At 48.6% G+C, this 11,592-nt stretch overlaps 1 long non-coding RNA gene across 1 annotated transcript; it reads right to left on the bottom strand.

Moving 5' to 3' along the window:
* Positions 1 to 248: 248 nt before the first annotated feature.
* LOC131493324 (uncharacterized) lies at positions 249 to 1,748 on the bottom strand. Its single transcript, XR_009252566.1, has 2 exons — positions 1,507 to 1,748; positions 249 to 359 (listed from the first exon to the last, which is right to left on the bottom strand). It is a non-coding gene; the product is annotated as an uncharacterized LOC131493324 (long non-coding RNA).
* Between the last annotated feature and the right edge of the window lie 9,844 nt (positions 1,749 to 11,592).

Below are 11,592 nucleotides of genomic sequence, written 5' to 3' on the forward strand. Positions count from 1 at the left end.
TAGGGTAGGCCCTAAATCTAACACAACTGGTATTCTTCTAGGACGAGAGAGGGACGCACAGAGACACCCAGGGAAGAAGGCCAGGCGACCTCAGAGGCAGAAACTGTAGTAAGACAGCTACAAGCCAAGGAACGGCAAGGATTGCTGGGAAACACCAGAAACTGGGAGCGTTCGAACAGATCTTCCCACAGAGCCCCCAGGAGGAACCAATCCTGCCCACACCTTGATTTCAGACTTCTGGCCTCCTGAACTGTGAGAGGATACCTTTTTATTGTTCGAAGCCACCAAGTTCGTGGTGCTTTGTTATGGTAGTCCCGGAAACAAATTGATTTGGGCACGTGGGGATTCCAGAGATTAACCTGGAAAATAAATGAGGGGAATCTGATGTGAGTTCCAGTCTGGTAAAGCAAGTTATACTAGTTACAGGTTATCAAGCAGCTGTCTTATGGGCTCTGATAGGCCAAGAAGATGCGGAACTGACAGCACCTTAGAATATTTTTGCGTAGAAACGAGAGAGATGTGAGTTGGATGGTACTACAAGCATAAGGGGTTTTAGCCCGCCTAACACTCAGTTCAACCGATTGATTGATGCTGACCCACTGAAGATTGCATGCTTCCGGCCTGTGTTGTCACTTGGACAGGACTGGATGTGTTCTTATCAAAGATGTAAGTGACACAAGGTCAGCAGGGGATAACATGACAGATGTCAGATCCCGCATTCCAAATTAATCACGTTAGCCAGAACGATGAGTGGAAAGTCCCAAGATGATATTTTATGGGGAAAAATGTAAAGCTAAGGTTCAAAAATCCACTGTGCAAGGAGACCTGGATTGAGAACAACCCATATGGGAAAATTTCTGGAGATTTACGGTTGATCCCAGCTTAAAAGGAGACAGCGCTATGACCTGGTTACTCAAAAAGTTCGCACAATTTTAGACCACGTAGATATGGATATACCAGTAATAACTCACTCAGTAATCAAGTTCCTTCCCAATGACCAAAATGATTTTCATATAAGTCATCCAAGCGTCTGCTGGGAAAACCAGATAATTCACGGCCGGCACTGAGACACAGAAGGAATGAGGTCCGAGAACCGGCCAGGAGAAGAAGGGTTTCCAAGGAAAACGCTCAGCATATATGAAATATAAAATGAGCAGCCTTGAGATCCCAGGGCGTTCTTTCCCAAGGATGCCCTTCTAGGCCGAGCAGTCACAGACGCTGAAGCAGATCAGGCAGGGGCTGTAGGCCTGGCACTGTGCTGCCTCAGCAAATAAACCAGCAGATGAACAACAAGGTGTGAGCGGCAAACAGTGTCTTGACCTGCCCAGACCCCTCCCCAGCACTCCCATTTCTGCCTTGGCTCTCTTGCAAATGTCTCCTGTGCGCCGCTCCTCCCCGCCCCAGCCCCAGCTAATTTAGAGATCCGATTAGGTCAATTAAGTCAGTGTCCCACTACACTCCCTTCTCTGGCCCAGAACCCAATCCGGGCTCCCCCACCACACTTACCTGTCGTATCTCCTTAGTCTTCTTCAATCTGGGACAGTTGGTCAGTCTTTTAAAAGACTTCTCCAGAGTACATTGGTCATGCCAGAAAATGTCTAGAATGCTGAAGGTCTGGAAAGTGAAACTCGGAGCTACCGTTGCCAGAACTGGAGCTGTCAGCTTTGAGGGAAGTCTTAAGGGGACATGTTAGTTGTCTTCAAAACCCTGAAGGAGCCTCATGCAGAAGATGGGAGTCTTCAGTATTGCCCCAGGGGATGGAAACAGAATCAAGAGATGGAATTATCATCAGGAACACTTCAGCCTGCTACTATGCAGAACATTCTATCAGTTAGAACTGACCAATCCTACGCTGGGCCTTGGCAGAACTGAGCAGGATCTGGGCCAGAGATAGACCTGAGTAACAAGAAGCCAGGTCGGGGAGTGGGGCCGGTGGCAGAGCAGGAATAACCATAGGGCAGCTGGCCAGCGCCCTCCTGCCAGAGGGATGTCAGACTCAGGGTGGAGAGCAGAGCAGACAAAGGCTTGACTGGCAGGTCTAACGGAGATTAGCGGGACAACAGCAGGAACAGAGGTCGCTTCTTCTAACAGGTTTGCTGTCCCAGTCCACTATTAACAGGAACGTGAAGCATTACCCACAACCCTCCCGGTGGACTGTCTGTCCAGTCTGCTCACTCTTGCAAGCTCTCTGCCTCTCCTGATGGGGAGGGCATCCTTGGAGGGGCAGAAATTGAGTTCTTTGGTCTGGGAACTCTGAGTTGGTGCGGAAGCACAGGGACACCTCTTACAGGGTATTGAGGCGTGCTGGAGGCCGAAAAGGTGCCAGCTCCATGGCACAGACTCTAGTCTGGACAGTTCTGTGGCTTCCGGGCCAGGAGTCCTTCAAAGGATGTTAATCATATCTATTTGACATGCATATCATTGCTGAAAAATTAAGCCAACTAAATGGCAGCAGGGAAAAGCAACTAGCTGATCTTACTTACGTGTCTTTTTCAAAACCAGTCAATAGCTAAGATTTTCTGCCGGGTTAGCTCAGCAAACATTCAGTCCACCAACGTCCTCATGAGAAAGTAGCTAACAACTGTATCACAATTCAGCACTGTCAATGCTGTGGCCTTGTCCACCTAGCTGGCCACAGATCTATGGGTCTGTCTTGCCGTTCATCCATCTGTCATCTGTCCCTCCAGCCATCCATTTATGCCTTCATCCATCCAGCCAACATTTGTTTAACTTCTATTATGTGCCAGTTCTGTGTTGGACACTGTGCATGTGATAATGGGGGAAAAAATCTTTCCTGCTCTCAAGGAAGGGTGGGGGAAAGAGGTAACAAAACAACGAAACTGTCGCTGGATGAAACACAGACTTAAGCTGAGAAAGTTTATATTTTCATTTAAAGCTTCCCAACTGAGCAATTTCTACAAATGATTCAAAGTCATCTGTAAGGAATAAGCAAAAGTTGTTTGAATTTCCACAGGCGGGTTCAGATTTTATGTGACTCATGAGAAATCCTTGGGATTAGAATCAGAGTCAATGGAATCCCATTTACTTACTAAATATGTAATTGAGAGGAAAGGGGATCAGCACCCCAATACCTCAATACCCTCTTTTCAGACTCAAGATTATGAGCGTGTCTCTGATGCGTTTACATGGTTCCCCCCATGAGGACTACTGGTGGGAAAGGCCACCAAAAGATGCCACCGAGGGGCACCTGCGTGGCTCAGTCGGTTAAGCGTCCGACTTCGGCTCAAGTCATGATCTCACGGTTCGTGGGTTCGAGCCCCACGTCGGGCTCTGTGCTGACAGGCTCGGAGCCTGGATCCCGCTTCGGATTCTGTGTCTCCCCCTCTCTGTCCCTCCCCCGCTCACACTCTGTCTCTGTCTCTCAAATAAACATTAAAAAAATTAAAAAAAAAAAAAAAAAAAAGAGCCACCACCAGGAGGAAAGGGGACTGTGAAGAGGTGACTTGACTGTCCCATCCCAACCCAAGTACCCTAGCAGGGTGACCTGTGTGTGGGAGCCCATCTGTGGCGTTTTCTTGAGCTTGACACTGAGAGTATGTGAGCGTTCCGCCTTGGAAAACCACCATGGCCTGTGCAAAGGTCTGAACTGTTGACGCCATTATATCCGCGAAGGGTGGGGCAGGGGACCATCTGTGGTCAACGGTCAGTGCTCACGGTCACCAAAGGACCTGGGTTCCAGGCACTTCTCTGTTGCTCGCTGGCTGCCTGAGGTGGCTCACTTCCCCAGCCATAAACTGGGGACGTTACAACTCCCTTCTCACCAGGATTCTTCAGAGGTTTAACGGCTAAACGGAGTGGCTCAGTGGTCAGGCTGTGCGACTAGAACAGGGATGTGTTTCGGGAACCAGCCCTGCCAGCATTTTCACAGCCTTAGATGGGCAAGCAAGCATCACCTCCTACTAGTTTTTGCTTTGATCTTGAGTGAAACTGTTGACAGAACCTGAAATCATTCGTTGTTTTGCCCTACTTTAAACCGTAATTTCTTTGCTCCTTTTTTTTTTTTTTCCCGTCCTAATGTCTCTAAGGCAAACTGTGCTGCAAACGAGGGTAACACAATGTACCTCACAGGATAATTGTAAGAATTAAACAAGGTATCAAGTGTCTACTTCTCCAAATGTTTAGCACTAAGGCAGGACTGGCACAGGCTTTGCATCCGAAGCCTGTCTGCCCCCCTCCTGTCTTGCTCCCATCCTCCGCCCTAGTGTGCACTATGTGCCCTTTTGGGCTAATTCATTTCATTCTCACATTAGTCCTACGCGATCCACACAATTGCTATCCCCCTTTTACAGAAAGGAAACAAGAGCACAGAGAAGTTAAGGAACTTGGCCAGCACCGCACAGCTGGTCAACTAGAGCCAGGGTACGAATCCACACATTCCATTCCCAGAGCCCCTGCTTCTGAATGCTGCACCGAGCTGCCTTGTTCGTGTGGTAGAGACACACATTCAGTCCCGACTCAGCTTGAAAGTGGCTAATGGTAATGAAACGAAGGTTACTTCTGATTTGCGCCAGACCTGGACCAAATGGAGCTTAGTTCCACCTGCTTTTCGCTGCCTTTTTAAATCATCACAACAATGTGTTTTAATCTGCTTGTCTGCCTCAATTTGTGTGTGCCGCTCACCTCATCGAGAGTAATTTGACCTTTTACACTTTAATAGTGCTAAGTGGTCACATGCTCGAGAGAGAGAGAGAGAGAGAGAGAGAGAGAGAGAGAGAGAAGGAGGGAGGGAGGGAGAAACAAGATTAACATAATACCATGTATCATAAATAGTAGCCTGGGTCCAGTTGGACATAAAAACTTGGGCCAAATGGGGCGGGGGTGGGGGGTGGGATCCTTTTTTGAGTAACATGTTTAGAAACTGACACTTTGCCTCTGAAAGGCACAGTGCAAAAAAAAAAGAATTTTCCACATCAAAGAAGCCTGGGAATGGTACAGACTGTAGCCCCAGATACACCATGATCAGTGTGAAACAGAAAGAGATGTCTGAGGTAGTTGGTACCAAGGTAGAGGATGTAAGGAAGAAAAGATAGATAAGCATCGCCTCGGAAACCCACGGTACTGGGAGATGTGCCCAGAAGCACATGGGAAGAGAGAGCCCAGGCCAAGGATGGGGGGGGGGGGTGGGTAGCATTTACTGGAAGGGGGCTCTGCCCATCTCTTTGCCCTGGTGTCAGAGACAGGAGCACCCCAGTTTTCATATAAGTGGGGGTGAACTCTCCCACACTCATGCTTTGGGTTATGCCCCTTGGGTTATGCCAGGATGTAAAGATGAAGCAACCATCACACCCACCCTCAGGAAGTTTACCGTCCACTGGGTCAGACAGACCGGCGGGCATGTGATGCCATGCTGTGTAATGATTGCTTTTATGGACTCGGGGAAAGAGGCACAAAGAGAAAGCCAGTCCCCAGATGATGTCCGGGCTGCAGCTTGGAGAACAACGTGGTGATTTCCAGGTGGGTGGCACCGGAGGGTTGTCGTCCTAGCAGAGGACGCTGCATCTGCAAAGACCCTGGGATCTGAGAGTGTTTGGCCTGCTCTGAAAAGCACATTGTTGGACGTGACTGGAGAGGAGGGTCTGTGGGAACATCGTGATAGATGAGTTGGGAGGGGTGGCCAGAAGTCAGGTCACAGATATGGCCTTGAGTTTAGCCTGCAGGTGCCCCCCCCACCTTGGATGGATTGCTAAGAACCTTGACCAGAGCGGACTTTACCCGCCTGCGTGCCATGGGCCCCTGGAGCAGGACTTTGCAGTGCTTTTCAAACTATAGGTCATAAGCCGTTAGTAGATAATGAAAGCAACTTCATGCTTTTAAACTATAATTTTTAAAAAATAATAATGAAATAGATCAGAACAGTGCCTTTCGCATGATCTGCCATAGACAACCTGTTCTGTTTTCATTTTTTGGTTGTTGTTGTTTTTTTTTTTTTTTTTTTTTTAAATTTTTTTTTCAACGTTTATTTTATTTTTGGGGACAGAGAGAGACAGAGCATGAACGGGGGAGGGACAGAGAGAGAGGGAGACACAGAATCGGAAACAGGCTCCAGGCTCTGAGCCATCAGCCCAGAGCCTGACGCGGGGCTCGAACTCACAGACCGTGAGATCGTGACCTGGCTGAAGTCGGACGCTTAACCGACTGCGCCACCCAGGCGCCCCTGTTGTTGTTGTTTTTTTTAATTCCAATCTGTCACGGACTGATTCTTTTGTAAAATATAATAAAACAAATAAAAATCAATTACTAGAAAAGGGACCATGCTCTTGGATGTCACAGCGATGTCAAATTGCTATAAAAGTTTGTTTTTTAACACTTACTCTTTAGTAGCTTCATTGAGATATAACTTACACAGCATTCAACCCACCATTTGAAGTGCACAGTTCAGTGGTTTTTAGCGTATTCACAGAGTTGTGCAACCATCCCTGCAGCCAATTTGGGGACATTTGCAGCAAGCCTGAAAGAAAGCTCCTACCATGAGCAATTAGTTAGTCCTCATTTCCCTCCAGCATATCTCCCACAGCTCTAGGCAATCACTAATCTACTTTCTTTTCTTTTTTTTTTTTAATGTTTATTTATTTATTTTTGAGAGACAGAGAGTACAAGTGGGGAAGGGGCAGAGAGAGAGGGAGACACAGAATCCGAAGCAGGCTCTAGGCTCTGAGCTGTCAGCACAGAGCCTGACGCGGGACTCGAACTCACAAACTGCAAGATCATGACCTGAGCTGAAGTCGGACGCTTAACCGACTGAGACACCCAGGTGCCCTAATCTACTTTCTAACTTTATAGATTTGCTTATTCTGGACATGACATATAAACGGAATCAGACAGTATGTGATCTTTTGTGATTGGCTTTTTTTTTTCACATAATGTTTTCAAGGTATGTCCATGTTGTAGCACAAATCTGTGTCACTATTCCTTTTATGACCAAACAATATTCCATGGAGTAGACATAGCACTTTTGCTTTGCCCCTTCATCAATCGATGCACATTTGGGCTGTGTCCACCTTTTGGCTGTCATGAACAATGCTGCCATGAACATTCATACACAAGTTTCTGGGCGGGACATACGTTTTCTTTTCTCTTGAGTACCTACACCTAGAAGCAAAATTGCTGGGTCATGTAACGCCGTGCTTTCCTTTTTTTTTTTTTTTTTGAAGAACCACCATATCTTTTCCTGAGAAGCGACACCATTTTACATTCTCAAGTAATTTCTCCACATCCTCATCAACACTTCTATAGCCATCCTCGTGGCATGAAGTGATATCTCTTTTTGTGGTTTGTGCTTGCATTTCTCTGATAGATGTCGAGCATCTTTTCCTACTCAACACTTACTCTTAATTTCTGCACCTATTTCCTCCCTGGCTGGTGATAAGCAGCTCACAGACCGCACTGCAAGGAGCCCTTGACTGGAAAATGTGAGCACATCTCACAGAGTGAGGTTCAGTGTTGCTTCAGAGAACTGTTGTGTCAATTACATACATACATGTATTTATGGGTCCAGGACTGAGATCTAAAATGTATTTGCAGGGGCGCCTGGGTGGCTCAGTTGGTTAAGCATCCGACTTCAGCTCAGGTCACGATCTCATAGTTCTTGGGTTCGAGCCCTGCGTCGGGCTCTGTGCTGACAGCTCAGAGCCTGGAGCTGCTTCGGATTCTGTGTCTCCCTCTCTCTCTGCCCCTCCCCCACTCATGCTCTGTCTGTCTCTCTCTCCTCTAAAATAAAAAAAAATTTTTTAAAATAAATAAAATGTATTTGTATTTCGTACTATTTGAAAACCTCCCCAACATCCGCCTTCCTGGAGAGTGGAACGGACCGTCCTTGAAAAGGGTCTCTGTCCTTCCAAACACATGCCATGGTGGTGTCACTGCCCAATCCCTGAGAAGATCTGACAGGCAGCTTCGAAATATGAAGCCAATCAAAAAGGGTTTAATTCCCAAAGCGATTGAATTAATAAAAATAGACCCACTCTGTTGAACTCGGTGAAAAGTTTAAAAGACTAAAGAACTAAGCGGTCCGTTGAAAGATGGGTAGGTGAAAAAAATGCGACACACACACCGTAGAATGTTACTCAACCTTAAAAAAATAAGGAAATCCTGTCATATGCTACAACATGGATGAACCTTGAAGACATTACGCTATGTGAAATAAGCCAGCCACAAAAGGACAAAGACTGTATGGTTCCACTTACGTGAGGTACCAAGGGTAGTCAAATTCGCAAGAGACAGGAAGTGGAATGGTGGGGGCTGGGGGCTGGGAGAGGGGAAATGGGGAGTTGGTACTCAGTGGGTGCAGAGTCTTAGTCTGGCAAGATGAAAAAGTGCTAGAGAGCTTTACACAACGACGTGAAAATACTGCTGTACCGTACATTTAAGATAAGGATGATAAACTTTATGCTCTGTATTTTTTGCCACAATTTAAAATAACATTTGGGAGGGGGGCGCCTGGGTGGCTCAGTCGGTGAAGCGACTGACTTCGGCTCAGGTCATGATCTCGCGGTTTGTGAGTTCGAGCCCTGCGTCGGGCTCTGTGCTGACCGCTCGGAGCCTGGAGCCTGCTTCGGATTCTGTGTCTTCCTCTCTCTGCCCCTCCCCTGCTCTCGCTCTGGCTCTCTCTGTCTCTCAAAAATGAATAAGCATTTAAAATAAATAAATGAATAAAATAAAATAAAAATTTTTTTAAAGACTATGCTACCTGGAAACCACATCGCTTAGCAGACAGAGCTTGGGTGTTGGATCCGACACAACTGGCTTTAAATCCTCTTCAGAGCTGTGTGTTGGGTGAGGGTGATCAACCCTTGACCCCTGAGTGCTTTCAGCAGTGAAACAGCTAGTTCTTAGTGCCAACAGGTGGGTCAGCTGGGAGTGAAGTGCCTGCCAGAGATACAGGGAAAGCCAAAGGACTGTGCCTCCCACGTGCGTGTGCAGCCCACAGCCCCTTCCCATGGTCGTCTGGTCGGGGGGACCGCTTGAAAGAGCTGTGGGGGTAGTGCATGTGCAGTCACAGGGAGCCCCTCCCTGGGGACAGCCCCCCCAGCCACCAAAGTCTGAGTTACCCCCTCTGAAAACAAGATCTCTGCTCCTTGGAAAATTCTCTGAAGCTCCGAAGCCTCCAGCCTTGGGGTTCCTCGTGAGAGTCTTTTACCAGCTCAGCCTGGCTTCCCGCCTTCACAGGAGGCAGCCAGAGACAAACTGTGGGGTTTTAGGTGTGTTCCAAGAGCAACAGTGGGGACTTTCTGTACCCAAGAAAACTCCCCAGGCAGTCAAGGCCTCATCCCTTGGCTTAAGGCTTTGCCCTCATAAAACACATTCCTGAGATCGTACCAATACTCTTCACAACTAAATAATGTCACAGTTTCCTAAGTATTTTCATACACAGAATATTCATCTGACCTTAGCCCTGTGCGGTGGGATCATAATCTCTGCTTTTACAAATGAAAGTTTTAATGAGCACCTACTATATGTCAGGCACTGTTCTAGGCTCTTTCTCCCAGATTAGCTTTCCCTATTTATTTATTTATTTATTTATTTATTATTTATTAAGGTTTTTTTAAGTGTATTTATTTTTGAGAGAGACAGAGCATGAGCGGGGGAGGGGCAGAGACAGAGGGAGACACAGAACCTGAAGCAGGCTCCAGGCTCTGAGCTGTCAGCACAGGAACCATGAGAACATGACCCGAGCCAAAGTTGGACGCTTCACCGACTGAGCCACCCAGGCGCCCCAATTAGTAAGTGGTCCAGGAACGACACAGAGCCAAGGCTTCCGCATGCGGTGCTTTTCCCAGAGCACCTCAGCTGCCACTTGAGTCATTTTTGCCTCACTGTGAACCATCCGGCCCCTTGCAGGCAGCAAGCTTTCCTGGGCAAGGAGCATGGCAGGAGGGAACCCAAAAGAGGCAGGCCTGCCTAGCGGAGGGATGCATAGCAGGGGCTGGCAAGGTGAGGGCCCAGAGGAATGGAGAGCCCAGGACCACAGTGGCCTCAGCTCTAGGCCCGAGATTGCTGGGCCCTCTCTGTCTCTCTCCTAGACCCTCTCTCTGGTGTAGCAGCCAGGTCACCGGCTGGAGATCTGGACTCAAGTCTCCGTAAGCCTCGGCCTCTGGATCAGTACAGTGAGGAGAATCAGAGTGCCCAGGCCTCGGTGATTGTCAGGATTCAGAGAAATGCTGGACGTGAAGTGCTCCACACCACTCCTGGTGCATGGTAACAGCTCGGGAAATGCTGCTGCTGCGAGGGCTGTGCTAGTCCGTCCCTTCACGGACCCCTACCTCCAGTCCCACGGCAGCCCCCTACCGATACCCCTTTCTCACCCGGTCCCGCTCCAGCCACACCTCCACCCCCGAAAAAGCTGCAGGGAATTGCATGAGCCCCAGGGGGACAGCTGGGACAGGAGAGGAGCGAGGCAGCAATAGAGAGTCTCCACCACCTCCCTCTCCTCCACGAGGCTGACCCCTCAGGCCTGGCGTCAGGGACTAAACCCAAACTCCCTCCTTCCTGTTTACTCCACCAGCATCTTGGCATTCAACTCGGCCCAAGCTGAGCCGTGGGTTCAGCCTCAGTCCTTAGTGGTGTCAAAGGCCCTGGACTGGGAGAGCCACCAGTCCAAGTCTCCCAGAGGGGCTGTCCCATTCTGCAGATGGGCTCAGAATGCAGAAGAAAGACCCAGAGCTGGCAGGCCAAGGGCGGGCCTTGCTGGGCTCACGCTACCCAAGGAGTGTTCTGCACAAGCTCAGTCTGATGGGGTACCAAGACCCTTCCTGCTAGTGCTGCGAGTGACATCCAGAGAAAGTCAGTGCTCCTTGGAAATCCTGCCCCTTTCCACACCTTATCCTACCTAGAGCCCCTCCTGCCTTGGAATCTTCTCATTATAGGGGCTGCCTTATACTGAGAACAGGCTGCCTCACTGTCATTCTTGGGGAGATACCTTAACCCACACCCCATCCGACCCAGGTGTCTTCAGCAAGACGACAGAGAAGTGATCTTCCTACGGAGGAGGTATTGTAACACAGTCGGAAACCGTAGGCTTTGCAGCCAAAGGCTTGTGTTCAATTTCCAGCCACAATATTTACTGAAAGTTCTTCAACCTCTTGAAACCTCGGTTTACTCACATCTATCGTGACTATATAACACCACTTACTCTGTAAGGTTATTGTGGGGGCATAAATAAGATGACATGGGAAAGCACCGAACATACTGGGTACGTATGAAAGACGCTTGATACGTGTTGTTTCCTGGCACCTCTTCTGGAGGGACCATCATGGGCCATAGCCCAGTTGGTCAGCCAATTAGCATCCTGTTCCTTTCAGAGGGTTGTTTGGTGCCCCAGAAATGATTAGAGGGGGAAGGATGAATTTTCTCAGCCCCGAAAAGATGCCCAGATGGGTGAGGGTGAGGGAAACCACAATACATGGACTTTACTAGCAAACCAAGATGGTGTCGCCAATGCCTCCCCTGGGTCCTGCAGACACTGGGAGGCCCCCACTGCTGTCAGGGGGCCCTGGCTGGCATGGCTACAAGGAGTTGCCTTCTGATAAGAAAGTGGAGGCTGCAATACTCATTCAGGGCCCTCAGTCCTCCTGT

The sequence above is a fragment of the Neofelis nebulosa genome, chromosome 2, assembly GCF_028018385.1.
Source record: "Neofelis nebulosa isolate mNeoNeb1 chromosome 2, mNeoNeb1.pri, whole genome shotgun sequence".
Lineage (NCBI taxonomy): Eukaryota > Metazoa > Chordata > Mammalia > Carnivora > Felidae > Neofelis > Neofelis nebulosa.